Source organism: Microtus oregoni, unplaced genomic scaffold (assembly GCF_018167655.1).
Source record: "Microtus oregoni isolate MIOR12 unplaced genomic scaffold, Mior012 000020F_ref0000438, whole genome shotgun sequence".
Classification (NCBI taxonomy): domain Eukaryota; kingdom Metazoa; phylum Chordata; class Mammalia; order Rodentia; family Cricetidae; genus Microtus; species Microtus oregoni.
In genome coordinates this window covers 12644900-12658210 of record NW_024543079.1, presented here as the reverse complement: position 1 = coordinate 12658210, position 13311 = coordinate 12644900, and the positions used below count along the sequence as shown (strand labels likewise).

The 13311-nt window shown below is 53.3% G+C and overlaps 1 protein-coding gene across 1 annotated transcript in view; it reads right to left on the bottom strand.

Annotated features, from left to right (window-relative positions):
- Positions 1-13311, bottom strand: part of Soga1 (suppressor of glucose, autophagy associated 1) — a 66303-nt gene that overhangs the window by 51090 nt on the left and 1902 nt on the right. The gene's annotated exons all lie outside the window — the stretch shown is intronic.

The window sequence follows — 13311 nt, the reverse complement described above, 5'->3', positions numbered from 1 at the left end:
CCAGACACTACATAGAGGGGCAAGCAGACACCTCCCAGAAGAAACACATAATTATGCCTCATAACAAATGTGGAAACTGAGTCACAAGCATGAAAAATATCTGTTAAACTAGATTGCACACTGATAAGGGAAACTGAGTCACGAGGGATGCGTCCTTGACAAAGGCACTCCCCAGGGTAAGCACTCGCGGTGGGTACTGAGGGAAGCAGGGAGGGAACCAGAAACAGAAAGGCCACTCTGGAGAGGGTACTAGATCGTCCCTAAAGAAGATGGGAATAGGGGCTGGAGAGATGGCTCAGTGGTTAAGAGCACTGACTGTTCTTCCAGAGGTCCTGAGTTCAATTCCCAGCAACCACATGGTGGCTCACAGCCATCTATAATGAGACCTGGTACCCCCTTCTGGAAATGTGGGCACACATGGAAGGAATGTTGTACACATAATAAATAAATAAATCTTTAAAAAAAAAAGAAGATGGGAATAAAGTGGAGTCCCCTCCCCACACCCTTTGCTCACCCCAAGGGTCTCCATAGTTTTGGAAAAGGAATCATCGGGGCCTCTCCTCACACCTGCCTGCCAGCAGGACAAGCACGGCGCTGGGTTGGACTGCAATAGGTCCAGACCGTGGCCTGGCTGCTGTGGTTCCCTGTGGGATGTGGTGTAGCAGGACAAGCACGGCCGTGGGTCTGGACTTCAATAGGTCCAGACCGTGGCTCTCTGTGGGGAAATGGGTGTGGCCTGCTAGATTGATGACAGGTAAGAAGTTATGCTATCCAGGTCACACCACACCCCAGCCTTCCCCACACCCTTCTGCCTGGCTTCTGGAACCATTTCTCAGAACCTGGGAAAGGAAAACAGAAGTGACAAACTGGCGGCTCCAGCCCCCACATGCCGTCTCCCTCCACTGACAGCTAATCCGTGAATCACTAGCTGCCACGCCAGTAGTGTCTGTCCTAGGGGTGTGTCCATCAGCACTCCAAAGTGGTGAGCCTGCCGTTGGCCGCAGTGGACACCCCACCCCCAAGTACAGAGTCACCACCCCACACCACACCAAATGGGCAGACTAGAAGTGGAAGGGAGGAAGTGAGGCATTCGGCTGGCAGAGAAGGCAACAGGAAGTAAGGGGCAGGAGATGCAGGCAGACAGTACATCCCTATAGCTCAGGCTGCAGGGGCCCGTGTTCAAGTTCAGCCTTGCCATCCGTGAGCAGCTCACATACTCCCCTTGCTGTTCTGACAGAACACGGTGACTGGGAGGATGTGGAGGTCTGAGTGACTCTCTAGGTCAGACAGACTCAAGGGATGACACGGGGCGTGCTCAAAGTCATGCTGCGGGGACACATTAACACACAGATGTGTGACACTGAGCCCACAGTAGGTGACTTCCTTCCACATTTAGCTTTCTACTAACAAACTGACTTCTGTGAAAGTCGTACACGGTCAAACAGAAAGCTTTGAAAAATACAGGAAACATCAGTCATAATTTCTCGACCTGGTACTGAAGCACAGTGGCCCCAGGGATGGTGGGGTGGCTCGCTGGTAGTGTTTGCCTAACATGCTCAGGCACGTGGTTCTGCTCCCTGAGAAAGTGGGTACCTGATACAAAACCCCATATTCCCATCCACAGCTACTGAGTCAGAGACATAAGGGGTGATTCTGAGGCAAGGGCTTTCCCTCCCCACAGAAAACAAGAGTCTTGTCTCACGGCACAAGTCCCTGGCCCCAGGCCTGACACGGGTGTCTAGTGAAGGAGAACGCGAATGACTGTCCCCCAACAGCTGTCTCTCGGGGGACTCGCCTTCACCACAGTACAGGCTGTTGTGGACTTGCCAGCCCTGTGTCTGAGGGGCTTTAAGAGGCCGAGGCCTCTGGAGGCTTGCTCCAGCTGCAGGCAAAACACCCACCAGCCCCTCCTGACACAGCTCCATGTGAGGCTTGAGTTGACAAAGGCGGGCTTGTGGCCCACACGGGCTTCTCTTGGGATGTGGGGAACAGAGACTGGACACTGCAGAGCTTAGGCGGAGACTCAGGGTGCCCAGGACTGACGTGGGGGCAGGGAAAGGGGTTGCTGGGGAAGGGCTCCAGGAACGCAAGACCCTGCTTAGTCCCAGAAGCCGGGTGTTCATACCCAACCCAGGGCACCTACATCCTGCGGCCCTGTGAGGCTCTGCAGTGGCAGGTCCAGCTGGAGAGAGCAGAGACACAGGCCTCCTGGCTTCTTCACAGACAATCCAGAGGTCACAGGGGAGCGGGGCATCGCTTGAACTCTTCTATAGGACACTATCAGGAAGGAGGGCTCAAACTCACACAACAAGGTTTTGAGGTTTCCCCTTCCCAACATGGGGCACCCCCAATCTCATCCTCTACTTCAGATGGAAATCGCTACACGGTGCAGTGCCCTCTTCGGAGGCTGGGGAACCCTGATCCTCAACCCCACAATCCAAGGGCCACCCTGAAATAAACTGAATCAAGACCCCTAGACTGCATCACCCCTAAGAAGCTAAAGAAAGGAGTCGAGCAGTCCCCCCCCCAGCTCTGCTTTCATGTTGCTCCCCTCTTTCCCTTGAAGCCTGACCCAAACATCTAAGCCCAGGCTGCACACAGGGAGTAGAAGGGGAGCCCAGGGTCTAGGGACAACAGCCCGGCATGATAGTCCCTTCTCAAAATTCCTTTGCCTTTGACTGAAAGGCAATGCCTGCTGATTAGAGGAAGTCTGGTAAAAGCAGGTGGCTTTTGGTTCATTCCACTGACTTCTGCTTCAGGTCCAAGCCACTGACCCTTGACTCCTTGCCATGCCCCAGTCTGACCCCTACTCTATCTTGCACCTGTACCCAGATATGCTAGGACTAAAAGCCTGGCATGGCCTTCAGGGAAGCTCGCGAACACAGGCCCAACATCCAGGCACCTCTGACTGCCGGTTCTCTTCCCAACTCTGTGAAGGAGGCATTGAAAATGTTCCCATATTGTAGAGGAGGCATCCAAGCCTCAGAAGTTCCCCAGAGCTGCTCAAGCTAGGGAGGGGTGAAGCCAGATTCCACATAAGGCAATGGCCGGAGGCCAGGGGATGCTAACTGCGTTCTTCCAGATTTACTCAGACTTTCGTCAGGCTAACTCCCAACCCTCTCATCTTTCCAGAGCATCCCCGCCTCCCCTCATCTGATTTGGAACCTACACTCTGAACTGCATGGTCCCTGAGGGTAACAACACAGGGCTGTATTTACCTTCCCCTCATCTCTTTTCCTCTAGCTGCCTGAGGAAGGGTGGGACTGGGTAAGGCCGGATCTGACCCATGCCTGGTCCCCAGCATCACTAGGATGTGGACTGTAGTAGGCACGATGGGCAGGTGTGAACGAAACAAGTTGCTGCCCTGCCGGTCTCTCTTTGGAGCCTTCTGTCCTTTTGACCCCAGATCTAGGGCTCGTGTGAAAGGGCAGATAGAGCCCAGGCAGACCCCAGTGCCACCATAGGAGGGCGGCCAGGTCTGCCTGCCCAGGGAACTGCCTGCTTCCCACACACTTCCTACATGTCAAATGCCTCTGTCCACGCAATGACCCAAGAGAGCTACCGGCAGGAAGCAGCCCCTCAGAGATGGCCGATTCCCAGGACTCCTGGGAAATTGGCCCGCAAGAGTCTCTAGGTTCAGGCTGGGCTGGCAGACCCAACATGAACTCACAATGCTACTAATAATAGGCTTGCAGAGCAACACAGAACTCCACAGTTTATACAGACATTCCTGGTGAATCATCTCATGGGTCCTCACAGAAAAGGCTGGCTAAGGCAAGCCAGGAACCCCTGTTCTGCAGAGCGAGCTGTGAACCTCACAGCGAAGGTGGGCTGTGGCGAGGCTACCCAACCAGGCAAGAGCCCTGGACAGAACACTTCCCTCAGGACCCCTCCTCTGTGTCACTATGCGGCAAAGTCACACATTTCTTTACACTGACCTCTCACAATTAGCGTCTCTTTCCACTGCGGACTCAAGAACAAACTGAGGCTATATTAGAAGCATCCAGGACTTGGACACCAAAGAAATCACTAATATTTTCATATCCTATAATGGTTGTTGCAAAAATGACAAAATATTATTCCATGAAGGAGGCCAGCCACAGTAGATGCTGCGGGATGCCATGTATGAGACATTCTGGATGGGCAAGGCTATAGGGCAGAGAACACACCAATGGCGGAGGGAGGGCTTTTAGAGGAAACTTGGGTGAACAACGAAGTCGTCATAGCATCTCCTTTCTTTCTGGTTGCTGAGGATTAAATCCAGTGTCTCCCACAGGTTAAGTCCAGGCTCCAGCCCTAAGCTACACTCCTAGCCCTCAGGAACGATTTACACACAGTAAAGTGATTGTTTTAATGGACCCCATCTGGGGCCTGAAGATGGTCCCATAAGGAAAGGTCTTCACTGCTAAGCTTGGCAATTTGACTTTGATGCCGAGAACCCACTTGATGGAAGGAGAACCAGTTTCCACAAGCTGACCTCTGACCTCCACCGCATGCTCGCCCTCTCATGCTCGTATAATAGAAAGGTAGCTAGGTGGATGGATGGGTAGATAACTTTAAAGAAGAAATGAAATTTTAATGTACCTGGTGCTATGACCTTAGTCTAGATCTTATAACCAACAGTTATAGAACTGAATACAGTAGTCAGTTTTATTTTACAGACCCTGTTTCAAACAGACAAAAGCAAAGTGAAACAAAACCTCCATGAAGGTGAACCCTCTCACTGCACGTAGAATGAACCAGAAGCACAGGCTCCACCAGCACTGGCCCCACTCCTCACCTCCTGTCCCTCAACCACCCCTTATGTGGGCCACACTCCAGCCATGCAAGTCTTCCCCCTGCAGCAGAAATCACCTGCATGGCCACAGGTCTCAGCCTCTGCCACTCCCATGCTGGATGGCGTGTGCCGGGTGGTGTGTGCCGGATGGCGTGTGCCGGGTGGTATGCAGCACCTGTTGCCTTGGAAGGAAGCCCTGCAGCCTCACTGTTTCTTTCCCTCATACTGTGGATGGCCTGTCTCTGTCACTAGAGAGCCGCGTATGACAGGGCTGGCCAAGCACACAAAGAAGGGCTCAAGAGAGAGCAAAGGGTGAAGAGCCAGACTGAGGAGAGCATCGCCATCCCACTGCGCAGCTGCAGCAAACCGCCTTTGGACTCTGAGGTAATGTCCAAAGAGGCTTCAACTCCCAATACAGGGACACCAAGCCACAGCCATGATAGACTCCAAATCTAACCCAAACGTATCACTTCCTTCCCAGCTCCCAGTCAATTGGCCAGTGAGTAGGCAGAGTCAGGAGTGGACAAAGTTGAGTTATCTATGGGACCAGGAACTGTGCTCACATCAATCACTCTACAAAGAAACAGGGCCCTGCCTTGCCCAGCTCCTCCCACACCACTTGGCCATCTTGTGGCTATCACTCCCTTGGGCCAAGGCCCAGGCTGCCTACCCATCTGCCACCCTGGCTCTAGGCCGCTTGTCACCCACCTTGGCTCTGGCAACCTAGCCCAGCTCTGGAAGAGCTGACCGGAAGGGTGGCCAGCAGTGGCCACAGGGACAGTATGTCAACCCCACCCAAAAGGCCAGAAGAGCCATCTGCTGTCCCTCCTCCTGCTCCCTGGGACTCTGACAAGGCTCCAGATGAGATCATTGCACTTGGACCCCAGAAAGAGAACTGCACAAGGCTCCACTTCCCTCTCAGCTCAAATGCAAGGGCTCTAGACACAGAGGCAGGGGAAAGGGAACTCAGAGGCTCCATCCACTTCCAGCCACAGAGCGGGCAGAGGCTGAGAGGGACTCTGGGCTCCTGTCTTCCAGTGCATGCTCACTTCAGCTTAGCCTCTTTGGGCAGGGGTTTGGTGGAGTCAGGGTCAAGGTTCACATCCAGCCAGGTTTCATGGGGTCACAGATCTCAGTGGCCCTGTTCTGTTGGCTCTGTAAATGTCTGATCCAGACTCTGGGACCTGCCTCTCCAACACCACAGACAGCAGAGAGATTGGCCTAGCCAGGCTCATGCCAACAGTACAGTTATTCCCTACATCCCCATCAGGCAGGGAAGCCTGAAGAGAGAGGGGTCAACAGTCAGGACTTAGGCTCATTTTAAGGCTCGTAAACTGGACCATGTCTGCCAGACACCAGGTGAAGACCAGAAGCCATGATCTTTCTCACCGATGATCCTTTGTGGCTGGCACTGTTCTTACCGTCCCACTTCACAGAGGAGCAAACAGAAGCTGAGGGAGGGAAGGCCCCACAGCCAGTAATGTGGTCTCCAGGCCTGGCACAGCTCTGCACACAAGGCAAATGCTCAGTCAGATTGCATTGTGTGTGTGTGTGTGTGTGTGTGTGTATACGCGTGTGCATGCATGAGTGTGAGGACACACATGTTGGTCACGGCTGGGGATATGCCCAAAGACTACTGCCCTCCAAGGTCACATCTGGCTTACCACTGCCCTGTCCAACACCTCTAGGGGCAAAGCAGGCCCTGGGCTGCTGGGGTGTGCTCTGGGGAGCACTGTCTCTCCTGTCCTGGCCAAGTGCACAGGAAGGAAGGCAGCTTTGGCTCGGGGTTTGTTGACAACATCCCCCAGCCTCTGGGCTTCAGCCAAGTCTATAAGAGAAGAGAGCAGGGAGTTGAGGATTTAAGAGTCAAAAGAGCCACACAGCCTGAGTCCCTCTTGTCACCTACAGGCTATGTGACCAGCAAGCTCCTGACCTTCCAGGACTGCAGTGGAAGCCTGGGTAGAAGGGAGGAGCTAAACATTCTGGAAGCTCTATGCTGCCCCACGCAGAACACGGGTGGGAGGGATGCTAAGAAACTAAAAATCACTGATTAACAATCTAGTCACTGTGGGATAAATGCCCCACCAAGGAGTCCCTACAAAGCTCTTTGGTATCTAACACAGGAAACTTAGCCTGGAGCAGTCCCCAGGCACTGCTCCAGCTGAACTCATGAAAGGGGGTAGAGGAATGGGTGGGGTAAAACAAGGGCAAAGCTGTGGGGAAGTCTGGGTGGAAAAGCTGTGGAAGTATGACCTCACAGGCAGCTCAGCCACGTGCACAGCAACAGCTGGGCCAAGGGGGGTGGTGTCTAGGCAAGGAGGGACCAGGGAGGAGTGGCCAAGCAAAGTCTGGTGCTATTGAAGAGCCCAGAACAGGCAAGCAGGCTCAGGTAGTAGGGGAACCCCATCTTCCCACCAACCACTTCTATTTTCATCTGTGGTCCAGGCAGGAAGAAACCACTGTCTTGAAATAGGGACTCCGGGAGTGGTCCTCCACCAGCAAGGAAGCATCACCAGGTTCCAAGTGAGGCACAGGTTTGGGCCATCACGGGGAAGAGTGACTGAGGGTAAGTAAGCCCCAAGGAGAAATGTGTCTAGAGGTTCCTACAACACTGCCGGCTCCATACAGATAGATAGATACATCCAGGGCAAGCGGAAGCCTGAAACCCAGGACCCAGGGCTCCCATGGGGTCAGAGCCTTCTGCTGCTGAGGGTAAGGACTGCAAACCAGGGTGAGTGATGAGCAAAGGGAACCGACTCCTCAAAGACCAGCTCCCTCCTGACAAATCTTCATGGCAACGCTGCAGGCCATTTTATAGAGCCGAGGCTCAGGGAGGGAAAACACAGAGAGCAAAACTTAGACCCGGGTTGCAGCCCAGGCTTGTTCACCCCAGATCCCTTGCTTTCAGTCCTTTGGGATGGACTATAGCTTCTGCCTCACCTCGGGGCAGCCGGCAATAGCAGCCAATGTGCTGGCCCCAGGGGCATCTCCTTCCTGCACCAGAGGGGCGTGTGCTGACTGCAAAGATGTCAGCTGTTTGAAGCTAGGGGGTTGGCTACAGTTAGAACCCGGCTGCTGGCCAGGTCCTTGCCTTGAACTTAACCAAGCCCTCTTCTGGGGTGTCCCTCTGCTACAGAGGTTCCCCAGAGCCTGAGGTTCCTCCCATCTTCTGTACACAGGGCGGTGATGGGCTGCCATGGATCTGAGTATCTCCCCAAGTATCTGCAAGAAAGGGATCAAATTCCCACTGTACAGACTGGAAGACTGTGGCTCCAAGAGGCACCCTGCATAGGAAGGAAGTGACGAGGTGAGGCTTGGCCTCGGGCCTAATTCTAAAGAGGGAGTATGCCTAGGAGACCCCACAATCTTCCCTGTTTCCTTCCTTATCGGCCTCCTGAGACAGGCCCCAGCCCTGCTACAAAACAACAAGGCTACCTTCCAGTCAGGGCTCTCCTGACCTGACACTTAGACAAGGCTACCTTCCAGTCAGGGCTCCAGACCTGACACTTAGTGCCTTCCAAAGAGGGCCCCCCTTCCATGACTCTCACACCCATGAGTCAACTCTATTCTCCTTTCTTCCCGGTCACTCTGTCCTTTCCTGACAGGGCCTCACTCTATGTAGTCCAGGCTGGCCTTGAACTCCTGCCCTAGACTCCTGAGTGCTAGGACTGTAAGCGTGTACCACCACACCCAGCTCCAGCCCTCCTTTTCATACCTATCATCCGTTTCCAGACCAGAACCACACAGCTATTTAATGACCCCCCCCATGTGCCTGGCCCTGTTCCAGAAGCTGAGTACCAAGCTGTGATGCCCCCTCCTTCAGGTCTGCTCAGCTGCTCCAGGGCGCCCATACTTCTCACTTCTCTAAATCCCAGACTAGACATGGGCACCCCTGCAGATCAGCGCCTCATGGGCCTCTACAGCTTGCAGCAGACATGGGCACCCCTGCAGGCCAGCGCACCATGGCCTCTACAGCTTGCAGCTGAGGGAGACAGGCTAAGCAGGAAATTCCAAAGAGATCAGAAGTTACCCTGAGGCAGTGTTCCCTCTGTGGCAGGCCGTCTATTTCCCTTAGTCCCACAGGGCCTGGCTTAGAAGCCTAGGGAAGCTGGGGCACAGTTTCTCAGTCATGGAGACCTGCAATCCCCGTCCACTCTCAGCCTTTTGGGACCCCAAAACCCAGGTGGTTGCAAACCCCAGTCCTGACTCCATTCCCAGTTCCCAGCAGCCTGCTAAGAGGAAATCTTATGAGCAGCTGGAAATAGTAGGGCCTTGCACAGTAGCTCCAGGGGGACATTGGCCAAGACTTCCTGTGTTTATGTGTGTAGGTGAAATGTCACAGTCAGTGTAAGTGGATGTGTGTGTGCATGTGTGTCTGGGTGCCCTGGTTAGGCAAACACCATATCTGACATTTGCATGCCCTACCCTTGTCCCTTGAGTCACTGCTAATGTGTATGAAGGTTTGTGTCTGTCCCATATGTGTAAACTTCTTTGTGGGCACCACCTGGACTCTGTTGCACCTCGGGCACATGTGCAAAGGTTGGATGCTGTTGGAGGAAGGGATAGCTCATGGTACCTGGGTGAGCCTGTGTCTGTGTGACCTGGCAAGGATGTCCCTGGGTTCCCACGGACGCTAGTATGTGTAGATAATGTCTGTGTGTGTTTGTGGGCACACCTTCACACGTATGTGGACTTCCCATGTGTCAGAGGGTGTCTCCAGGCTGTGTGTAGGAGGCTGTGCTTCTCAGCCTGGGTCTCCTGCTGGTATGTGTTGAGTACGGTAGCGTGTGGCAGGAAGGGTCTGTCTACACTGGTCTGTATACCGCTTTCCATGTGAATCCCGAGTGAGCAGGCCTGGAGGCTGGCCTCTGGAAACATATAACATAAATTAGTCACTGAATATGTACATCAGCCAGACATGAGCGCTGCGGTCTCTGGGCTTGAGCTCGGCAGGAGCACACGTGTGTTTATTTGTGTCCAGTCCCTCTCAAAGCTTTGCAGTCTCCCCAGCCACAGCAGCTGCCACTCACACTTCCCACATCATTTTCTCTCTGCTGAAGCTTTTTCCAACTCCCAAGCCCTGCCTGGCCCTGCGACCCCAGCCAGAAGCTGCAACTCAGGGCTGACTTGGTAACAGACTGGGTCCCTCCTATACCTCCCAGGAGTTTTGCAGAACTGCCCGGGGCCTACCACTCAGAGGACTCTGGGATGACATCAGAGGGGAGGAGGAGAGAGGAAAGGACCATGACCAGGTCAGCACATTTACCAAGCAATGGACATGCACCTTCACAATGAAGAGGTCCGTGATACACCAAACCCACATTTTACATTAGTGATCCCTCTAGAGGCACAGCCCACCAGCCGGCTTGGATGTCAGCCTTTTGGGATTTTGTTTTTGAGACAGTCTTAGCCTAAGCTGGCCTTGAACTCACAAAGCAGCTGAGGATGGCCCTCTGGTCTGTCCTTCTGCCTCTGCCTCCCAAGTGCCAGGATTACAGGCGTGTGCCAGCATGTCTGGTTTATGCAGGTCTAGGGTCTAGGGATGGAGCCCAGCACTTTGTGCACGCTAGGCAAACACTCCCCCAAATGAGCTCACTCACCATTTGCTCCCTACAAATCAGCCTGGCACCCGGCCCACAGGTTTCCTCTCACCAACCTTCATCCATGACCAGACACGTCAGGAGCAACCAGAAGCTCAATCATGCCGGCCACACGACCAAAGAATAGGACCAAGATAGAACTGCAGGGTTGGAATGCTGGCTGTAAGATAGAACCCTGGAGCCAACACTTGCCTCTCTATATAACGGCAATCGCCAGTCAGTGAGGGGTTTCCTCTGGACCCTTGTGAGTGGCATCTGTCACTCACAGTTGGAAACCTAGTGGGAAGCCTCTCCCTACCTGTGCAGTGGGAAATATGATTATGCCTTCCTGTTCCCCCAAAGTAGCACCCGACGTAGTAACACTGGAGGGCTAAGGAAACCCACCCTCCTGGCTCCTCCCAGTTCCTCCAATAACCAACACTCAGACATCCCGTCTGCTCATTGGCTCAGAATCATAACAATTCCTCACGAGACAAAAGGACTTCGCTTAGGAGATGTTTTCCTGACTGTACACCTCTCCCTGACTGCTGAAAACAATCCCTGGAGACAGTCCAGGCACACCCTACCATCTCCATTAGACAGATGAAAAACACAGCAGTTCAGAGAGCCCGGCCACATGTCCATGACCACACAATAAGTGGTAGACTCAGGTCTCACAGCCAGCTCTTTGAGCTCCGCATGGCACATGGGCAATAGTTATTGGTCAAAGGAACCTTAGGCCACTGAGGCTTTCAAAGTCAAGCACAGTCAACCTGACTAAAGTCGTATTTCTGGGTCCTGAACATCCCCAGGGATTACCTCAGGCACCTTGACCAGAAGGGACCCTCGTCAGATATACTGCAGCCACCGGCCTTCTCCATTTGCTCCCCAGTGATCATAACCAATATCTGGGCCGTTTACACAATGCTCTGCACAAACCCAATGCTTGTACCAGGCCTCTCTCTGGATAGTTCCAACGGCACCAAGCTCACCACCTTCCCTGGAGAAGCACTTTCTGTCTTATCACTGGCAGAGCCTGTACCACCCTCACTTGGGCCCCAGAGCAAGGCTTCCCTTCTTGGTTGTCAGGTACCCCTACCCCGACACCCCTAGCGCAATGGAAGGGGAATGGGAACCGAACCACCCAGAGTCCTGGGCATTCCCTTCAGTTCATGCCGTCAGTCTGCAGTAGATGTGCTGGGGATTTGGAGTCACTTTCTTCCTTACCCTGTTTCTGCACCTCAGATGTAAAGCAGTCTGGAGAGGCAGGAAACACACAGGAGGCTGATGCTCCCTTACTCCCTGTTTTGGCTGCCTGGAGCAGTGTGGGTACTGCACTAATGCATGCAAGAGCCAGCATGGCTCCCTTCCCTGCCCAACACTTTCCCAACTTGATTGTAGTGTTCTACTACAGACCCTTATTTTGTTGGCTCCATCCTCAGCTCCTGGCCTCCCCAAGTCCCCAGCCCCACCTCCATGTGCTCTGGGCACAATTAGCCATCTCACCCTTATCACCAGCCATATTGTGTTTTGTTGCAACTATTGTTTAAGGCTGGTCTCTCCAGAGGCTCTGCCTAGGTCACAGTTACACCCCCAAATCTGCACTGTGCTGCTAAGCTCTAAGCAAACAGCAAGTGAATGGATGGATGGATGGAAGGATGGATGGATTCAAAGTCACGAGGAAGAGCCCAGTCTGCTCCCACAGAATCTACAGAAGAACATGACAGACGCACAAGGAAACACGTTCTCCATCCCAAGAGCAGCAAGTGATATCAGGCTAGGAATCTGATAGAAACATACAATGTGCCAAGTGCTCTAACTACGTGCACATTTAATCTTTAAGGATGATCTGTGTGTAACTGTTTAACTCTTAAGATGAGAAAACTTGGGCTGGAGAGATGGCTCAGAGGTTAAGAGTATTGCCTGCTCTTCCAAAGGTCCCGAGTTCAATTCCCAGCAACCACATGGTGGCTCACACCCATCTGTAATGAGGTCTGGTGCACTCTTCTGGCCTGCAGGCATACACACAGAAAGAATATTGTATACATAATAAATAAATAAATATTTTTAAAAAAAGATGAGAAAACTCAGTTCCAAACACGGGAAGTAAGGTGCCCAAGACCACACAGACTAGCTACAGATCCAGCAGTGGCCCAGAGCTTGTATACCAAGACTCCAGCACTGAATGAATGGTAGAAACCCAGGCTCAACCTGACTCCGAACTGGAATGTCCCTGGGTGGGTCCTGGTCTCAACCCCTGGGATTGCTTTCCCATGCATGTTCATGGGTAGCTTCAGATGGAGGTCAGGGCTCTGTCTGACCACTTCCTGGCAACAAAGGAAGGGATCCAGGATGAGAACAGGAAGAAATCAAACCAAGAACTACGAGTTGTCCTCATTTGCTGGAGTGAGGAACTCAGGTCCAGGTCTGGAGTAGCTCAGGCTGGGATGCAGGAAGCTGCGAGGGGCATCCAGGAGGCTGCCTCCATCTTTCCACCCCCACTCTTCTTACCACTGACTTCAGAAGACTCCACAGGCTGACCCAACCCCCGATCATCCACAGCCTTTGCCAAGACTCATACTCCCATGTCACAGAAAAAGAATGGAGGCCTGGCCTGGGGAAGGTTCAGGCTGGGAGCCGGGAGCAGACGATCGTTTCTCGGATGGACCTGTGCTCTCTAGTGTACAGAAGTTTACTGAGAACATACGGAACGGAGGATGCAAAGCAAGGCAAGAGCGACGCCCTGACACGCCTATGACGAAGAAACCCTCCTAGACGGTAGAACCAGGAGGCAGTTAAGTGCTGCAGGGCAGACATGTCATTAGAGTGCTGTGAACTCCATGGCTGCTGGCCAGGCCTTCAACCGACAAGTGCAGGCAACACTGCTGTCTCTTCCAGCAGTGGCAGTACAGCCCCCGAAGATTCCAGCTTCCCACACCAAGGTCAAGAAGCCAG